We start from the raw sequence: 14,240 nt of genomic DNA, 5'->3' as shown, positions 1-14,240 counted from the left end.
TCTTCCCCGTTCTTTGGCTGAGGTGCTATATGGCACCGCTACCATATACAAAACCTGTTAAGCCCCTGAATGGTTCTTCAACGGTTCTTTGGCTGAGGTGCTATATAGCACCGCTACCATATACAGAACCTGTTAAGCCCCTGAATGGTTCTTCAACGGTTCTTCAGCGGTTCTTCCCCGGTTCTTTGGCTGAGGTGCTATATAGCACCGCTACCATATACAAAACCTGTTAAGCCCCTGTATGGTTCTTCAGCGGTTCTTTGGCTGAGGTGCTATATAGCACCGCTACCATATACAGAACATGTTAAGCCCCTGTATGGTTCTTCGGTGGTTCTTTGGCTGAGGTGCTCTATAGCACCGCTACCATATACAGAACATGTTAAGCCCCTGTATGGTTCTTCAGTGGTTCTTTGGCTGAGGTGCTATATAGCACCGCTACCATATACAAAACCTGTTAAGCCCATGTATGGTTCTTCAGTGGTTCTTCAGCGGTTCTTTGGGAAGAATGAGGTGCTATATAGCACCGCTAGCATACACAGAACCTGTTAAGCCCGGTTCTTCAGCGGTTCTTTGGGATGAATGAGGTGCTATATAGCACCGCTACCATATACAGAACCTGTTAAGTCCCTGTATGGTTCTTCAGCGGTTCTTTGGGATGAATGAGGTGCTATATAGCACCGCTACCATATACAAAACCTGTTAAGCCCCTGTATGGTTCTTCAGCAGTTCTTCAGCGGTTCTTCAGCGGTTCTTTGGGATGACTGAGGTGCTATATAGCACCGCTACCATATACAGAACCTGTTAAGCCCCTGTATGGTTCTTCAGTCGTTCTTCAGCGGTTCTTTTGCTCAGCTGCTATATAGTCCGCTACCATAGAACCTGTTAAGCCCCTGTATGGTTCTTCAGTGGTTCTTCAGCTGTTCTTTGGCTCAGGTGCTATATAGCACCGCTACCATATAGAACCTGTTAAGCCCCTGTATGGTTCTTCAGCGTTTTTTTGGCTGAGGTGCTATATAGCACCGCTACCATATACAGAACCTGTTAAGCCCCTGTATGGTTCTTCAGTGGTTCTTCAGCGGTTCTTTGGCTCAGGTGCTATATAGCACCGCTACCATATAGAACCTGTTAAGGCCCTGTATGGTTCTTCAGCGGTTCTTTGGCTGAGGTGCTATATAGCACCGCTACCATAGAACCTGTTAAGCCCCTGTATGGTTCTTCAGCGGTTCTTCAGCGGTTCTTTTGGATGAATGAGGTGCTATATAGCACCACTACCATATAGAACCTGTTAAGCCCCTGTATGGTTCTTCAGCGGTTCTTCACCGGTTCTTTGGCTGAGGTGCTATATAGCACCGCTACCATATAGAACCTGTTAAGCCCCTGTATGGTTCTTCAGCGGTTCTTTGGCTGAGGTGCTACACTCTAAAAAAAAAGGCTTGTAATCATAGGGGAACCTTTTTTAGTGCTATATAGCACCAATTTTGGTGCTTCAGTGGTTCTTCAGCGGTTCTTCAGAGGTGCTATATAGCACCTTAGTCAAAGAACCGGTGAAGAACCTCTGAAGAACCTCTGAAGAACCGCTGAAGAACCACTGAAGAACCGCTGAAGAACCACTGAAGCACCAAAATTGGTGCTATATAGCACTAAAAAAGGTTCCCCTATGATTACGAGCCAAGAACCATTTTTGGTGCAATATAGAACCTTTTTTTTTTTAGAGTGTATATAGCACCGCTACCATAGAACCTGTTAAGCCCCTGTATGGTTCTTCAGCGGTTCTTCACCGGTTCTTTGGCTGAGGTGCTATATAGCACCTCTACCATATAGAACCTGTTAAGCCCCTGTATGGTTCTTCAGCGTTTTTTTGGCTGAGGTGCTATATAGCACCGCTACCATATACAGAACCTGTTAAGCCCCTGTATGGTTCTTCAGTGGTTCTTCAGCGGTACTTTGGCTCAGGTGCTATATAGCACCGCTACCATATAGAACCTGTTAAGCCCCTGTATGGTTCTTCAGTGGTTCTTCAGCGGTACTTTGGCTCAGGTGCTATATAGCACCGCTACCATATAGAACCTGTTAAGCCCCTGTATGGTTCTTCAGTGGTTCTTCAGCGGTACTTTGGCTCAGGTGCTATATAGCACCGCTACCATAGAACCTGTTAAGCCCCTGTATGGTTCTTCAGCGGTTCTTCACCGGTTCTTTGGCTCAGGTGCTATATAGCACCGCTACCATATAGAACCTGTTAAGCCCCTGTATGGTTCTTCAGCGGTTCTTCACCGGTTCTTTGGCTGAGGTGCTATAGCACCGCTACCATATACAGAACCTGTTAAGATATGGTGCTATATAGCACCAAAAGTGTTTCCCCTATGATTACGTGCCAAGAACCACTTTTAGTGCCATGTAGCACCATTGTTTTAGAGTGTAGTTGACAAATTTCACAGAAAATTGCATTCAGACTCCATATTTTAGCTTCAGACTATGATTCCATCTGCAGGATATCAAACATGTTTGATAATTTGAGTCGATTTTAGAACACATGTTGATTTTGTATGCAGTGTGTCTACTAGCAACGAGATGCAAGCTTTTTTTGTGTGTGGAAAGTCTGGAATTGTATGATAATGCCATAATAATAAGAATATAGTGGCAATGATATGCGTCCGTTCATTCATTCTTGTCAAAGTTACCCGCCGAATTGACAACACGCTGACATCAGACGCATTTCCGTTTACAAACCAATCAATGTCAAGATGACGACAGAACGTAAGTGTATCATGTGAAGTTCTTTATTGCGCTCGCATAATGGCAATGTGAACCCAAACCAAAACTAACCGAATGTATAAAATGTATCAAAACACGAACTTTGGTTCATGACTTTCAGGTGTGAAAACGCCCTTAGTCCTATAATGAGTGTTTCTCCGCAACCCTTTACAAGCTGTTCAGATTTGTAGTATTGCATTCCAGCCTTAAATACAACATTGTTTTGGCGTTTTAGGTGTGCATGCATATCTAATAAATCATTTCAACATGACTTCAAGGCTTTAGGTGCACAGATCTTTATGCTATAAATCATATTTTCCTGACGTTTAAAGTTCCTGGCCTCATCTACAATATAATTGATTACGACCCTTTCTTCTGAGATAGATACCCAAGGGAAATTCCCGAACGTACACGTCCATTTCCTGTAAAAAGGTTTATTATGGTATTCTGCCCTGTTCAGTCAGGGCTGTATGGACCTTGCGGCTGTGTCATGTGTTTTGACTCTGGCTGAGAGCCTGCTTCGGTCATAAGACCCATGAAGGAGACCACAAGACCTCCATCAAGACCTCCATTAGTCCAGCACAACTCTTCCTCTTCCCCCACACGCTCCAGATTAGCAGCGCTCCTCGGAAAGCCAGGCACGGCTGGGAATTAGACGCGTCTCTTGATTCCGCGGAGCTCATTGAGTCATTTGGCATGGCATCCGGTTTAGATTGGTTGAATTTGGTTTAGCTTGGATTGCAGCATGTGACTGGCGATAAAATTACATAACCACAGAGCCTGTGTGTAAACAGTGGACTTTGAGGCATGTGAGGAAGCTGAAGATGCCGGAGATGTTTAACTATGAGCTGACGCAGACCTGAGAAGTGCTTTACGTCCATTTGCAGAGCCAGTTCAAACAGCAGCGTGTGAGATTAAATACATCACTTTTAGTTTTGAAAGGCTGGTGATTTCCAGACGGTTTCTTTCTTACTTTCATTCATTTTATCTTTATCACTTTCACTTTTTATTTAAGAAGACTCTCATGCTCACAGAGGCGGCATTTATTTGATCAAAAATAGTAATATTTTGAAATATTATTACAATTTAAAACAGCTGTTTTCTATGTGAATATATGTTAAAATGTAATTTATTCCTGTGATCAAAGCTGTATTTTCAGCATCATTACTCCAGTCTTCAGTGTCACATGATCCTTCAGAAATCATTCTGATATGAGGATTTGGTGTTGAATTATTATAAGTTCTTTTTATCAATTTAAAGTGTCCTTGCTGAATACTTTTTGGTAATAATTTTGTCATTTTTGTAAATGTAATTTACTCCTGTGATCACTAATTATGAATAAAAGACATTTAGTTGAAGCATTAAAAAGAAAAAAGTAAAACTAATTTGATTTAATTTATTTTTTTATTGTCAACATTGCCCACGCGTTTCACTGTTAGTTTTAATATTTAATAATTTACCTAATAAAAAATGATTTAATTGGAGCATTAAAAAGAGAAAGAATTAAAGTAAAACAAATCCCATTTATGTTATTTTCAACATGCCCCATGTGCTTTACCATTAATTTAAATATATTTAATAATTATCATTAATAATTTATTTAATTATTTAATTTTGAATCACTAAAAAGAAAACAAACCACATTCTTCATTTAATTTTTTATTGTCAACATGCCCATTATTAATTTGCTTAGTAAGAAAATATTAAATTGAAGCATTAAAAAGAAAAATAATACAAAATGTGGTTTATTTTATTTCATTTTATTTTTTTTATTTCATATATTATATTAAATCATATAATTTTATTTTTATAATATTATGTTTTATTATAATAATTAGCAGTAATCTTTTACTTAATACAAAATTATGTAATTGAATCACTAAAAAGAAAACAAGTCACATGTTTAAGCATTACATGATGTGTGTCACATGACCCTTCAGGTGATGCTTATTATTATCAAAGTTTAAAACGGCTTAATATGTTAATGTGGAAACTGTTATACAACACTATTCAAAAGTTAATGAATACTTTTATTCAGCATTATCCAAAATCCTCATATCAGAATGATTTCTGAAGGATCATGTGACACTGAAGACTGGAGGAATGATGCTGAAAATTCAGCTTTGATCACAGAAATAAATTACACTCTAAAAAATGCTGGGTTAAAAACAACCCAAGTTGGGTTGAAAATGGACAAACTCAGCAATTGGGTTGTTTTAACCCAGTGAATGGGTTGTTTTAACCCTGCAATTAGGTTGTTTTAACCCAGCAATTTGGTTGTTTTAACCCAGTGAATGGGTCGTTTTAACCCAGCCGTTGGGTTAAATGTTTGCTTTAAACAACCCAATCGCTGGGTTAAAAACAACCCAATTGCTGAGTTAAAACAACCCATTCACTGGGTTAAAACAACCCAATTGTGGGGTTAAAACAACCCATTCGCTGGGTTAAAACAACCCATTCACTGGGTTAAAACAACCCAATTGCTGGGTTAAAACAACCCATTCACTGGGTTAAAACAACCCAATTGTTGGGTTAAAACAACCCATTCACTGGGTTAAAACAACCCAATTGCTGGGTTAAAACAACCCATTCACTGGGTTAAAACAACCCAATTGTGGGGTTAAAACAACCCATTCACTGGGTTAAAACAACCCAATTGCTGGGTTAAAACAACCCATTCACTGGGTTAAAACAACCCAATTGTGGGGTTAAAACAACCCATTCACTGGGTTAAAACAACCCATTCACTGGGTTAAAACAACCCATTCGCTGGGTTAAAACAACCCAATTGTGGGGTTAAAACAACCCATTCACTGGGTTAAAACAACCCATTCGCTGGGTTAAAACAACCCAATTGCAGGGTTAAAACAACCCATTCACTGGGTTAAAACAACCCAATTGTTTGGTTAAAACAACCCAATTGCAGGGTTAAAACAACGCAATTGTTGGGTTAAAACAACCCAATTGCTGGGTTAAAACAACCCATTCACTGGGTTAAAACAACCCAATTGCTGGGTTAAAACAACCCAATTGCTGGGTTAGTCCATTTTCAACCCAATTTGGGTTGTTTTTAACCCAGCATTTTTTAGAGTGTACATTTGACAAAAATGACAAAACAATCGTAAGTATTCCAAACGTTTGACCAGTAGTGTGTGTCTCCACCAGTAGTTTTGAATGGAGGAGGGTGGAGGTTCTCTTCTAGAATAATCTTGCATCTGTTCTTGTATTGCAGTCGTGGAATGTCAGTGTCAGTCTTCCAGAATATTCCAACACTTCCCGCCCAGCCAATCAAAGGGTCGTCCAGAGTTCTACAATGCTGGACTCAATGGTTGGGTGATGTGTGCGTCTGCAGATTACAGCCAGGCCCAGGGCTGATGCTAATCTGAGGGATTGTGTTGACGGAGCTTTACTGATCGTGAGAACCCTGTCCCATTCTCACAGTAACACACAGTTATCTGTAAGCACACAATATGGTGTAAGAACTGCTTTAGCTTCATGCAAAGACTATAAATAATCAGCGGCGCTGCCTTTTCCTCTTTCTTTGCACAATAAGGGGCTCAGGTTTTGCATAATCTGAAACAAAGGCGCTTTACTGTACATGGGAAAGCAAAGATCTTTGGCTTGTCGACGCAAAATATCTCCTTTGACTCATCAGAGTTTAATGTTTATATTTAGTGGCGTAATTATGCACGGGTGACTCAACGAACCCGAGTCATTGGCCACTGAGACTCCTCTGCATGAGGGATTGTGTAATTCTGAGAGATGTTTCAATCCGGGCATGGGTGAGCGTTTGATGGTTTCATGAAAAAACTTCAACATCCATGGAATCGTGTCATTCCTCATCTTTATAATGGACAGATTATTTAAAAACTGTTCACTGATAGATTGTTAAATGGCACAGAAATGCTTCTTCTATTGAATCGCTGTGAAAAAACTCTTTTTGAAACCTTGACTTTTAAGAGTGTTTGTGTGTGTTTTAGTGTGTCTGAGTAGATGCACTCTAAAAATGCTGGGTTAAAAACAACCCAAGTTGGGTTGAAAATGGACAAACCCAGCGATTGGGTTGTTTTAAGCAACCGCTGGGTTAAAACAACCCATTTACTGGGTTAAAGCAACCCAATTGTTGGGTTTGTCCATTTTCAAGCCAACTTGGGTTGTTTTAACCCAGCAATTGGGTTGTTTTAAGCAAACATTTAACCCAACCGCTGGGTTAAAACAACCCATTTACTGGGTTTGTCCATTTTCAACCCAACTTGGGTTGTTTTTTAATCCAGCATTTTTTAGAGTGTGTGTATTTATTGTTTATTATTTATTTGTATTATTTTATTTTATTTTCCACATGCTTTACCATTAGTTTTAATATTATTAGTAATTAATACAAAATATTTAATTGAAGCATTAAAAAGAAATCACAACTTTTATTTATTTTATTTTATTTATTTTTTATTGTCAGCATGGCCCATGCGTTTCACTGTTTATTTTAATGATTAATAATTATCATTAATAATTTAATAAAAAAATATTTAATTGTAGCATTAAAAAAGAATAAAAGAGAGATTATAAGTAAAAACAAATATTTTTTATGTTATTTTCAACATGGCCACGTTACTATTCATTTAAATATCATTAATAATTATAATTAATAATTTACTTAAATCAAAATTATTTAATTTAATCACTGAGAAGAAAAAAATTTACTTATTTTATTTTATATTTTATTGTCAACATGCCTATTATTAATTTGCCTAATAAGGACATATTAAATTGTAGTATTCAAGAGAAAAAATATCAAAAATTGTTTTATTATTTATTTTATTTTAATTTAATTTGATCTTATTTTATTTTAAACATGACTCAAGCGCTTTGCCATTCATTCAAATATCATTAATAATTATCATTAATCATTTATTTAATACAAAATTCTGTATTTGAATCACTAAAAAGAAAACAAATTACATTCTTTCTTTATTTTATTTAATTTTTTTATACATCAACATACCCGTTATTAATTTGCTTAATAAGGAAATATTAAATTGAAGCGTTTAAAAGAAAAATAATACAAAATATATTTTATATTAATCTGTCAATACTCTGTATAAACTCGATTGATTGCGATGAAAACATTTGTAACTTTTAACCAACTTTACAACCAGACAGCTGTCTCACCACACCCACACACAAACACACCCACACACACACACACACACACACACACACACACACACACACACACACACACACACACACACACACACACACACACACACACACACACACACACACACACACACACACACACACACACACACACACACACACACACACACACACACAGAGAGGGCTGCCACAGCATGTTAAATTCATGCACTCTCTCCCCTAAGGGTGAACGGCTTGTTTGGTGAAACATTCTCTCTCAGTCATTCAAAATTACTACAGTTTGCTATTCATGTGTGTGTGTGTGTGTGTGTGTGTGTGTGTGTGTGTGTGTGTGTGTGTGTGTGTGTGTGTGTGTGTGTGTGTGTGTGTGTGTTTTCCCACTCACATTCTCTGTGCTCAGTGAGTCACCGGCTCTTAAGCAGGAGAAATTCCGTCCCCACCCTAAATGATTCCTTATGCCGGGGGTCCGGAGTCCGGATTCGCATCCGCCTCCTACTGGAGAGGAACAGCATTGCACTCACTGGCCAGTTTTGCCTTTCTCTTATATATTTGAAGGGCTACTAAATATTTGTTTCCCACATAAAATGTTTTACACATAAAGGAGTAAAGTAAAGTTGCCTACTAATGTATACTTCATACTATATTTGTCATTTAAAATGTATACTAAACATGCTTCAAACTGTAGTATTCGATTATTAATTCAATGAAGTGTCTTAATCGATTATGCAGTTGATCAAGAAAGAGATCACAGTTGTTTTTGCATTTTTGAGACGTGTGTGTGTGTGTGTGTGTGTGTGTGTGTGTGTGTGTGTGTGTGTGTGTGTGTGTGTGTGTGTGTGTGTGTGTGTGTGTGTGTGTGTGTGTGTGTGTGTGTGTGTGTGTGTGTGTGTGTGTGTGTGTGTGAGCAGCTCACACCTTCCTGTACACTGTGAGACCTTCGCTGCACTTTGACACATTTATACATTATATTAAACGCCTGACTGTCGCCTTGGTGCTTTTTAATGACTCCACAGTCTAGTCAAGTCAGCTTTATTTCTATAGCGCTTTATTGTTTCAAGGCCGCTTTACGGTGATAACAGGAACATTATTCAGTGATCAGAGTTCATTTCGGCTGTACAGCAGATCTAGAAGAAAACTGTGTCAGATGAAGTCAGTTCAGCACCGCTGGGGCACAAAATAAATTACCATATTGGTCATTAAACTGAAATGACTATGATATTGTGTAATAATTCATTCCATTGAAACATGAAATTAATGATAAATGGTCAAATAAAATAATCATTTCTTAATATTTCCTAATTTATTAAATTAAATTACTATACATATTTAAAATATTTAAAATACATATTTATTAAATAATAAAATATATAATAATTCATAATTAAAACACAGAGATTTATAACAGAAATATATTATTATATGTAAAAAAGAAATAATTAAAAAAGTAAGGTTTAAAATATGAAATTTTGAAATTGAATACAGATTATATTTCAGAAAAATACAATACATATATTTAAAATACATATTATTTAAATTATATATATATATATATATATATATATATATATATATATATATATATATATATATATATATATATATATATATATATATACAAAATATTTATAATTATAAATATATAAAAAATAATACAAATTATAGATTTTATAATTTTGAAATTGAATGCAGAATGCATATATATATACATAGATCTATACAAAATATTTATAATTATAAATAGATACAAAATATTAAACATTTATAGATTTATAATATTGATTTTTGAAATTGAATGCAGATTATATTTCTGAAAAATACAATACATATATTGAAAATACATATTTATTAAATAATTAATAAATACACACACACACATAAATCTATACAAAACATTTATAATTATAAATATATAAAAAATAATACAAAGTATAGATTTATAATATTGGATTTGAAATTGAATGCAGAATATATTCCTGATTGTAATTGATTTAATTGAAAGATTAGGAATTTTAATGATACATTTCTAATATATATTTAATATATATATTAGAAATGTATCATTAAAATATAACAAATAAATTGAAATTGTAATCATAATTCAATTCAAAGATTAAGAAAAAAAATGTCATGCATATTTGTTAGGATATTTTTTATTTGTTTGCATTTAAAAAAAGTGTACTTACAAATGATTTAATGCTGAAATACCAAATAAAAACATTAAAACAAAAAAACATTAAGAAAAAATGTATTTACATTAAATAAAAAATATATAATTTATAAATTATATAGAGAGAGATTTATAAAAGAATATATAATTAAAAAAATATATACAAATAATAAATATTATAGATTTATAATATTAATTTTGAAAACTATACCGATATTTGTGTCTATCCATGCATGCTAAACATTCAACCAGCACTATTAGAGAAAAAACTGATCTAATAACACACACTATCCAGACCACACTGAGAGATCAGTCGTGTCAATGCTTCAACAGAGAGACTGAGCAGAGTTTGCTTTATCTCGGTCTGCACTCTCCCTCCCTCTCTTTATCTCTCAAAGTATGATCTGTGTATAAAGTCGCTGGTCTCTGTCTCTTGTTTAAATGCTGCAGGCGCAGTTGCTCTCTGAATCAAAGCAGCATGTGATTTTGCACCTGGCCAGAGCCCAGCAGAAGCAAGATTTCTGTTTCATAGCTCAGGACAGTTCACAGATGTTTCTCCTGAAATATGTCATCATATATATGTCACATAAGGGAGCTATAAAATGAACGTAGCAGCTAAGATAATTTGAGTTCATATGAGAATCAGTGACTTTTAAATGAGAAAATCTGAACTCTAGAGGAGCCTTGTATGAGATTAAAGCATCTGAGAGACTTCAGCAAAAGTCATTTCATCTCATTGTTGTCTTTCCAGAGGTCAGAGGCGTTTTCCCAGTGGATTTACACTCAGACAGACAGCAAATAGTATAGATTGGGACCACATTTGCCTTTCCCAGAACTGTGTGTGTCTCCGTCGGGGAGAAACTGTGACCCCGCTTTCTTTGTATGTGCATGAAAGTGTCTTTTTATGTCAATATGTGTGTGTGTTTGCATGCACAGCGGCCCCAAAAAGTATTTAGACACTTCAAAATGTCTGTGCATTACAAGAAAATCAACGCAAGTGTCATTGACTGTAAAGAAAGATGTATGAAACGCTAAAGCAATAGATGTAAAGCGTCCACAATTAGTTTTCAGGGGATGCTGTGCTATTATGTGTTTCTGCTGGTTTGGGTGTTTTTTTGTAAAAACATCATTTGTATTACATGTCCAGAGCCTCATCAAAGACAGCGCTTCATGCAGCTCCGGGGGATGATGGGAAATATTCGTCTAATGAGCTGATAGCTGGGCTGTGAAGAGGCTGAACGTCTTTGATAGAAAACAAAGGCGACTGTTGATTTGACAGCGTCGGGTTAGCAGAGTTCCTCTCCCTCAGGGTTTCCATTTCCTCCATGATAACGGCCGGCTGAGCACAAAGAGAAAGACAAAAAGGAAGAAGGAGAAAGAGGAGGAGAGATGAAGTCATGCAGCACTGGCCCATGCACACACACACACACACACACACACACGTTGAGTTGGGCTGGTAGCGTCCGCACTGCACCAGCATTAAACCGTCACATGTCCAGCGTGCAACACTGTAATCTAATTTCAGCTGTTTTCACTGAGTGCATGTCTGAGCGCACGTCCTTCAACCTGAACATCCCATACGGCTGTTTTAAGGGTTCAGATCTTCACCACCTTCACAGCACACATAAATACACTCACCTAAAGGATTATTAGGAACACCATACTAATACTGTGTTTGACCCCCTTTCGCCTTCAGAACTGCCTTAATTCTATGTGGCATTGATTCAACAAGGTGCTGAAAGCATTCTTTAGAAATGTTGGCCCATATTGAAGCATCTTGCAGTTGATGGAGATTTGTGGGATGCACATCCAGGGCACGAAGCTCCCGTTCCACCACATCCCAAAGATGCTCTATTGGGTTGAGATCTGGTGACTGTGGGGGCCATTTTAGTTCAGTGAACTCATTGTCATGTTCAAGAAACCAATTTGAAATGATTGGAGCTTTGTGACATGATGCATTATCCTGCTGGAAGTAGCCATCGGAGGATGGGGACATGGTGGTCATAAAGGGATGGACATGGTCAGAAACAATGCTCAGGTAGGCCGTGGCATTTAAACGATGCCCAATTGGCACTAAGGGGCCTAAAGTGTGCCAAGAAAACATCCCCCACACCATTACACCACCACCACCAGCCTGCACAGTGGTAACAAGGCATGATGGATCCATGTTCTCATTCTGTTTACGCCAAATTCTGACTCTACCATCTGAATGTCTCAACAGAAATCGAGACTCATCAGACCAGGCAACATTTTTCCAGTCTTCAACTGTCCAATTTTGGTGAGCTCGGGCAAATTGTAGCCTCTTTTTCCTATTTGTAGTGGAGATGAGTGGTACCCGGTGGGGTCTTCTGCTGTTGTAGCCCATCCGCCTCAAGGTTGTGTGTGTTGTGGCTTCACAAATGCTTTGCTGCTTCCCTCGGTTGTAACGAGTGGTTATTTCAGTCAAAGTTGCTCTTCTATCAGCTTGAATCAGTCGGCCCATTCTCCTCTGACCTCTGGCATCAACAAGGCATTTTCGCCCACAGGACTGCCGCATACTGGATGTTTTTCCCTTTTCACACCATTCTTTGTAAACCCTAGAAATGGTTGTGCATGAAAATCCCAGTAACTGAGCAGATTGTGAAATACTCAGACCGGCCCGTCTGGCACCAACAACCATGCCACGCTCAAAATTGCTTAAATCACCTTTCTTTCCCATTCTGACATTCAGTTTGGAGTTCAGGAGATTGTCTTGACCAGGACCACACCCCTAAATGCATTGAAGCAACTGCCATGTGATTGGTTGATTAGATAATTGCATTAATGAGAACTTGAACAGGTGTTCCTAATAATCCTTTAGGTGAGTGTATACATATACAGTATATATAGAAATATTCGTCAAATCGATTCATCACAATTAATCGCATCTAACATAAAAGTTTGTAAAAGTATTTATTTATATGTGTTTGCATGAACTATATTGCCAAAAATTTTGGGACACCTGCCTTTACATGCACATGAACTTTAATGACATCCCATTTTTAATCTGTAGGGTTTAATATGGAGTTGGCCCATCCTTTACAGCTCTAACAGCTTCAGCTCTTCTGGGAAGGCTTTCCACAAGGTTTAGGAGTGTGTTTATGGAAATTTATGACCATTCTTCTAGAAGCGCATTTGTGAGGTCAGGCACTGATGTTGGACGAGAAGGCCTGGCTCTCAGTCTCCGCTCTAATTCATCCCAAAGGTGTTCAATCAGGTTGAGCTCAGGACTCTGTGCAGGCCAGTCAAGTTCCTCCACACCAAACTCGCTCATCCATGTCTTTATGGACCGACGCTTTGTGCACTGGTGTCATGTTGGAACAGGAAGGGGCCGTTCCCAAACTGTTCCTACAAAGCTGGGAGCATGAACTTGTCCAAAATGTCTTGGTATGCTGAAGCATTAAGAGTTCCTTTCACTGGAACTAAGGGGCCAAGCCCAACCCCTGACTCTGCAGAAAGTTGGCGACTTCACTGACCCTCAGCATGCGCTGACCCCGCTCTGTGATTTTACGTGGCCTACCACTTCGTGGCTGAGTTGCTGTTGTTTTATATATATATAAAATACAAAATCCTTGTTACCGTTGTTGTGTTTCGCATGCTGAATGTTGAAGTCTTTGTGTGACTCAAGCATTGTCAATTGCTATTGTCACAAATATAGAGGGATTATATCAACCCAATCAAAAGGTTATGCCATAATTTATTACCAAAATGTTTTAATATATCCTTATTTGACATGAAATATAGTTATGTTATAAATCATTAATTCACAAATTATACATATATATGTGTGTGTGTGTTAGGTGTGATTTAACTATTAAAAGGTAAAGCGTGTAGAATGATTTATGATTTGAACGGGACAAAAAAAATACATTTATAAATTTGCCTAAAGAAAATAGTAGCTCATCCCTGCGAAGAGTGCTGCCGTGATGCTAGAGTGTTGTAATTGGTTGCTAGGGTGTTCAGGGTGGTTGCTAAGATGGTCGCTAGGGTGTTGCTATGGTGTTCTCAGTTGTTGGTAAGGTGTGGCAAAGCAGTCTCTGTGTTTTTTTTAGTGTGTTTTTTTAATCCTTTTTACTTTTTGACATGAACCTTTTATTGTTTGAAATCTTTCCTTGTCCTGCAGTTTAGGATTGTCATTGTTTTCAGT

The sequence above is a fragment of the Gobio gobio genome, assembly GCF_949357685.1.
Source record: "Gobio gobio genome assembly, chromosome: 14".
NCBI lineage: Eukaryota > Metazoa > Chordata > Actinopteri > Cypriniformes > Gobionidae > Gobio > Gobio gobio.
This window is presented reverse-complemented; position numbering follows the sequence as displayed.